General features: G+C 36.2%; 1 long non-coding RNA gene across 1 annotated transcript; it reads right to left on the bottom strand.

The window, feature by feature from the left end:
* Positions 1-207: 207 nt before the first annotated feature.
* LOC134484757 (uncharacterized) lies at positions 208-7,170 on the bottom strand. Its single transcript, XR_010062509.1, has 3 exons — positions 7,012-7,170; positions 4,447-5,007; positions 208-3,858 (listed from the first exon to the last, which is right to left on the bottom strand). It is a non-coding gene; the product is annotated as an uncharacterized LOC134484757 (long non-coding RNA).
* Positions 7,171-7,507: the final 337 nt, after the last annotated feature.

The following is a 7,507-nucleotide window of genomic DNA, read 5'->3' as shown; positions in this document are numbered from 1 at the left end:
TGCTATCACTTTTCTAAGTCTCTTAATTTAACTGGAGAGGTTTGCAATATCTCCTAGTCTGTTGGTTATTCATATAATTCGTCTTTGGTGTTGTTATTGAATTTTATGACTAACTTCTTAATATTCTTTATTTTGAAGGTAATATATATATATATATACATATATATATGTAAAATAGTTTATAAAAAGATTACAGTTTTAGTGGAAATATAACTTAGTGATGAACAATTTTATAAGTATTCTCTAAATTATTGAATATTCTACATTTTATTAGTATAAAAATATTATAAATACCACATCCTTTATTAACTTTAACACACACTGCTCCAGTTAATATAAACACAAATATGTTCGTCATATTTATCTTTGAAATTTTCTTAGTTTCTTAGTTTCTTAGTTTCTTGACTTTTCTATCTGAGCTTTCTCATCGTTTTTCAAAAATAAATCTATTGCTCTTTTATTGAGAATCATAATGAATATTCATTGATACATAGATATATAAGAATGTGACAATATACACAATGGTACTTCATTCTCCCTAGGAAAACTAAACCGAGTAAGGTAACAAAGACTTAGAAAGGCAAATACCATGTGTTCTTTTTCAAAGAGATCAAAGAATCTCCTTTTAATATACTTGTATTTATGTGAAGCTGTGGGTGGTTTGAGTTCACTTAACTGGTATACGTCACAGAGATTAGAGAGATTAGAGAGTAGGGTTTTAAACAGTGTGGAATGGAAGATATTGAGCATGTGGGATATGAATCTAGAAGTAAGAATAATGAAGAGAGACTAGTATAAGTGGTGAGGGACATAGGGCAGGCGGAAACAAAGAACTGAGGAAGCGAGGATGAGGGTGATTGTCTACAAACATAACATATGGCAACCTGTTACTTTATAAGTTAGGTTATAATAAATATTAAAATTTAAAACTAATACCATAATGTTCAATGCTATAAACATCATGTTTGAGGAAAAATGCCAGGAAGTGATATCAGAATGAAAACAATATATTTATCTTATTTGATCTTAGTCATATTATCCATAATTACTTGTTAAAAACATCATTTGTCTGCCAAATTTATGGTACCACTTAAAAATTGCCTGTGATATAATAATTCCTTATGATAGTAGAGAATTTTTATTATTAGGTCAATTTTTAAAATCTGTGATTTGATCTTGTTTTAAGTTTCTTTTTACCTAAATTTGGTCCTCATGACATTCACTCATACTAAATTATAATTTTCAATTTTAACATACTACTCTAAAATATGATTAAGAGGGTTGTTGAAATTGCTCAATTATAAGTAATATTATCCATAAACTACAGGACATCCTCCACAAAGCTTAAAGGTACAAAGAAGATAAACAAGAAGAATGGCCAAAGTGCATAAGATTGACTCTCACTTAGAATGGGGAATAAAATAGTCTAGGAGGCCGATTGAGGAAAGGAACTAGATGAGAGATGGAAGGAAGAGGAGAATGGATCCTGTGTGTGCAGGGAAGGAGATAGGACCCGATAGTCATGAGAAAGAAAGGAAATCTTGAACTTAAAGAGATGAGGAGGTGGGAGAAACCTCCAGGAAGAGAAAGAGACCTGGTATAATGGAGGTACCCACGAATCAATGGGGTGACCTAAGCTGTGAATTACATTGGTGATATGAAACATTAAGAGGCCAACTCCCATTGCCTGGAAAGACCAGCAATGGAGGGATAAAGACACAAATACACCCACAAAACCTTCTTCGCAAAATTTTTCAAGCCTAAAAGAAAATCTGAACCTCATTCTAGGGTCCATATTGTCCTTTGCTTTACTGATGGCTGGTAATTTTTGCTTAAATTAAGGATTTGAGAGATTATCATTTGAAGTAGGTATACAATATTTTTACTGTTATATTCATGCTTTAGCTGGGCCAACTTTGTTGCCAATATCATTGCAAAAATTAAAATTGGAAAACAGAATATTTGAGTACACATTCAGTAATATATATAAAGTCTCCTTTCAAAGAATGTACAATAAGAAAATGTAATACAATATTCATTCATCTAAATGTCTGGAAGGAAAATATTGGACTTTGGGAAACAGAGAAAACCTAGGAACTTGAAGTGTATGTCACAGGAATGGAACTGGGAGTGGAATTATTATCCAGAATAATCTCCTCCACCCCATGTTCCTAGATCTTTATACCCATGCCAAGCCCCTGACCAACATTCTCTATTCCGAACATGTACGTACGAATGAAGCAAAGAGAAGTCTCCAGCATTAGAGATATATAGTATTTAAAGGTTTCCAGTGTGTCACAAGAGACACTCTTGGAAAGGGAACCCTCAAATCTGGTCAATGTAAAGAAAGCTGTTCAACAGTTAGATCATGGCAGTTCTCAGTGACATCATCATTAGGTCCTCCCTGAAATATCTCTTGTATCCTGAAGAGCTCTAGCTTTTCTGTGATGTCACAAGTGTCATGGTGACAGCAACTGCCTCTTGGATATTCTTTGAGGACCTCTAGGGTTAACTCATTGACCTCTTATTCTGGCTAAACAGCCATTTGTTAGGGAGATAAAAGAGAAGGAAGCTGGCCTTCTGTCTTTGTATAAAAAAAGGAAGAAATAAATGGTCCATGGAAAAGCTCAGTGAGTCTTGGGTAGGCGTTGAGTGTTGTATCTGAAGAGATAGCCTTGATCTGAGCCTTACACACATGGGAATACAGAGCTGGGATTCTCTCATTATCATCTGGACTTCCCTGCTTGATATGGTTTCTGGAATTCAGAGAGTTTATATAATCATTTTCTTCATTCCAAAAGTCAGTTGTTGGGAAGGGCACAGTTGTTCTAGTGAGAGCTCATGGCTTTCACTCTTTTTGCCCTGAAGAAAAAGGTCCGAAGAAACAAAGGATAGAAAAGTATTGTCTCCTCAGCTCAGTGTAAACGCCTCCATGCTTTGGATACCTATAGTGCAGTTTGTGTCTGACACTGATATTTGGGAGAGAAGAGCTTCTAGTTGAGACTTCATCATCTCAGTCTTTCCACTAGTATTACTCTGATTACCATTTGCTGATAGTTACCCTTTAGATTTCTGAGTCAATATGTGTAATTAGCTGACAGATGTCTTTTCTTTAATTTATTTCATTTTTTTTAAATTTTTAGCAAATTTTATTGCTTTTTTATTTGGATATTTCTATATTTGAATTTCAAATTTGATTTTCTTTCCCAGTTTCATGTACATAAGACCCGTAACTAGTCCCCCTAACATTCTTCTATAACCTACCTTAGTGAACCTTGATATTACCTTGAACTGAGAGTTAAACCTAGGTTGGACCAGGAACTTCTCCTTCCATTGGTTCCCAACAAGGCCATCCACTGCTACATATGCAGTTGGACACATAGGTCTGTCCAAGTACAGTCTTTGAATATTGGTTTAGTACCAGAAAGCTCTGGTTCACTGGCATTGTTGTTCTTATGGATTTGAAATCCCCTTAAGCTCTTGTAATTCTTTCTCAAAAACTACCAACAAGAGATCCATTTTTGGTTCACTGGTTTGCCAGTAGCATTCTCTTCTGTATTTGACTTGCTCAAGCTGTGTCTCTCAGGAAAGATGTACATCTCGTTCCAACTATACATTTGGTGGCTCCTACAGCTATGAGGTTAGGTGGAATTTTCACATGGATTATGTACACCTAGGTCAAGAATGTAGAATCCACAAATGGCAATTCCAAACACCTCCCTCTTGTTCTTATGAACCTATTGAAGTTGAAGTTTCCCTGGACATCAAGCCATTCATCTCCCTGCACATCCTCCTGAATTTTATGTTTGTCCTGAAGTAACAACCATGGTAAAACCTCGAAAACCTTCACGTCTGGCCCTAGAGGAACAGGAAGTTAGATATTAAAGAACTGATGTCTAATGAGACTACTGAACCATATTCTATATTTCATGTTTTCCTTAGCTTTTCAGATGTCTGGAAATTTTTGGATAAACTAAGGATTTGGAAGTTCATCATTGGAAGTAGGTACATAATATTTACATTTTTATATTCAACGTTAGGTGGGACCCTTGGGTTGCCAAAATCATTGCAAAAAAACATGAAATTGGAAAACAGAATTTTTCACTTCACATTCAGGAATATATAAAGTCACCTATCAAGGAATGTACAATGAGAAACTGTAATGAAATATGAATTCAATTAAAGGATTGTAGGGAAAATGCTGGCCTTTGGGAAACAGAGATATCCTATGATATTGAACTGTATGTCACAGTAATGGACCTGGTAATAAAATTATTATCCAGAGGAATCTCTTCCACTCCATGTTCCGAGATCTTTTCTACCCATGCAAAGCTCCTAATTATCTTTTCCTTTCAGAGCATGTAACCACTAAGGAAGCAAAGAGAAGTTTCTAGCTTTAAAGACATGTAGTATGAAAAGTTTTCCATTGTTTCACAGGAGACAAACCTTGCAAGGGCACCCTCGAATCTGGTCATTGAAAGGAAAACACTTTAGCAGGTAGGCCATGGCAATTCTCAGTGACATCACCATTAGGCCTATCTAAAAAAATCTGTTGTATCCTGGAGATCCCTATTTTCTTCTGTGATGTAACAAGTGTTGTCCTGACAGAAGTTGCCTCTCCAGTAGTCCTTCAGTACATCTAGGGTTTACTATTTGGCCTCTAATTCAGCATAAACAGCCTTTGGGAAGGAGAAAAAAGAGGATGAAGTGATCAGAGATGGGAAGAAGGAAGCTGGCCTTCTGCTTTGTTATAAAAAAAAAGAAATATGTGGTCCATGGGAAATCTCAGTCATTTCTGGGTAGTGGTTGAGAAGGTTTGCTGAAAAGATAGTATTGATTGGAGCCTTCCAAATATGGTAATCAGGAGATGGGAGCCTCTCAGATGCATCTGGACTTCCCTGCTAGTTATGGTTCCTGGAAGTCGGAGAATTTATATCATTCATGTCTTTTTTCCAAAGCCAAGTGTTGGGAAGGGCACAGTTTTCTTTAAAGCTGATGGTTTTGGTCCTAAGGAAGAAGGGAAAGACAAGTATTGTGTCCTCAGCTCAGAGTAAATTACTCCGTGCTTTGGATTCCTAGAGTGCAGTTTGTGTCTGACACTGATATCTGGGAGAGAAAATTGCTTCTATTTGAGATTTCACCATCTTCGTCTTTGAACTAGTATTACTCTGACTACCATTCCCTGACAGTGACCCTTTAGATTTCTGAGTCAAAGGGTGTAATTATTTGGCAGTTTTCTTTTCTTTTATTTCTTTCATTCTTTCTTTTTTAGCAAAATATATAGCTTTTTTAAATTTGATATTTCTATATTTACATTACAAATGTTATTCCTTTTCCAATTTCCTGTCTCTAAGATCCCTAACCAGTCCACCTCACATTCTACTATAATCCCCTTACTACCCCTTTGCATTCCCATGAACTGTGAATCAAATATAGGGAGGACCAAGAGCTTCTACTTCTGTTGGTTCCCAAGAAGGCCATCTGGTACTAAATATGCAGTGGGAGCCATAGGTATGTCCATGTACATTCGTTGAATATTGGTCTAGTACTAGAAAGCTCTGGTTCATTGACATTGTTTTTCTTATGGGTTTGCAAACCCCTTTACCTCTTGTAATCCTTTCTCAAAAGTTATCAACAAGAGTTCCATTTACAAGTAACTGGTTTGCCACAAGCATTCACTTATGTAATTGACATATTCTAGCTGTGTTTCTCAGGAAATGTCTATATCCTCTTCCTGGCAGAATGCACTTCTTAACTTCAACAATCTTATCTAATTTTGGTGGCCGATCTATCTATCTATCTATCTATCTATCTATCTATCTATCTATCTATCTATCTATCTCTATCTATCTATCTATCTATCTATCTATCTATCTATCTATCTATCTATCTATCTATCTATCTATCTATCATATATATATTGGCTCCTATGTGAGGTTAGATGGAATTTACCATTGATTCTGTGCATCTAGAACAAGAATGTAGAATCTACAGATGCAAAGGTCCCTCCTGTCCTTATGAACTTATTGAAATTGAGGTTTCAGTTGAACTCAAAACATTTCTTTCCCTGCCCATCCACCTAAGTCTTATGTTTGGCCTGAAAAAAGAATCATTGTAAAATATCCAAAAACCTCAAGTGTGGCCATGGGAACACAAGAAGGAAGATATTGCAGAAATGATATCAAATGGGAATAGAGAAACGAATTGTATAGTACATGTTGTCTTTGATTTACTGATGTATGATAATTTTTGGATAAAATAAGAATTTGGAGTTTATCATTTGAAGTAGGTACAAAATATTTACACTGTTCTCTGCACTCTATACTTCGGCCCTCTTTTTTGCCAAAATCATTACAAAAATGCAATTACAAAAGAGAATTTTTGAGTACACTTTCAGGAATGAATACAAAGTGCCCTATCTAGGAATGAAGAATTAGAAAATGAAATACAATATTCACTCAATTAAAGGTCTGTATGGAAAATAATGGCCTTTGGGAAACAGAGAAAAATTAGGAAATTGAACTGTATGTCACAGGAATGGACCAGGGAGCAAAATTATTATCAAGAAGAATCTCCTCCACTCCATCTTCCTAGATCTTTTCTACCCATGCCAAGTCCCGATTAATTTTGTCCATTCAGACCATGTAAACACTAATGCAGCAAAGAGAAGTCTCTAGCGTTAGAGAGATGGAGTACAAAAGGTTTCCACTGTGTCATAGGAGACTCTCCTAGAAAGGGCACCGTCAAATCTGGTCAATGTAAGGAAATCTGTTTAGCATGGCAGTTCTCAGTGACATCATCCTTAGTACCCCCGTAATATATCTCTTGTATCCTTGAGAGCCCTATCTTCTTCTGTGTTGTCACAAGTGTTGTCCTGACAGCAACTGCCTCTCAGATATTCATTCCATATATCTATGGTTTACTAATTGGCCTATAATTCAGTGTAAAGAGCCATTTGGGAGGGAGGACAAATAGGATGAAGATATCAGAGATGGGGAGAAGAAAGCTGACCTTCTGTCTTGGTACAAAAAAGGTCCTTGGGAAAGCTCTCTGAGTCCTTAGTAGGTGTTGAGTTGTTTCATGAAGAGATTGTCTTGATCTGAGCCGTCTACAAATGAGAATTAGGAGCTGGGGTCCTCTCAGAAGCATCTGGACTTCCTGTTCTTACAGTTCCTGGAAATCAGAGAGTTTATATCATTAATTTCTTTATCCCAAAACCCAAGTTTGGGAAAGTCACAGTTGTTTTCCTGACAGCTCATGGCTTTTATTCTTTTTGTCCAGAAGAAAAATGTCCTAAGGAAGAAGTGAAAGACAAGTACTATGTCCTCATCTCAGGGTAAACTCCTCCACGCTTTGGATTCCTATAGTTCAGTTTGTGTCTGACACTGATATCTGGGAGAGAGAAGTGCTTCTAGTCGACTCTTAATCATATCAGTCTTTTCACCATTATTATTCTGATTACCATTCCCTGACAGTTACTCATTATATTTCTGAATCAATAGGTGAG

This window comes from Rattus norvegicus, assembly GCF_036323735.1.
Source record: "Rattus norvegicus strain BN/NHsdMcwi chromosome Y unlocalized genomic scaffold, GRCr8 chrY_unlocalized_5, whole genome shotgun sequence".
NCBI lineage: Eukaryota > Metazoa > Chordata > Mammalia > Rodentia > Muridae > Rattus > Rattus norvegicus.
This window is presented reverse-complemented; position numbering and strand designations above follow the sequence as displayed.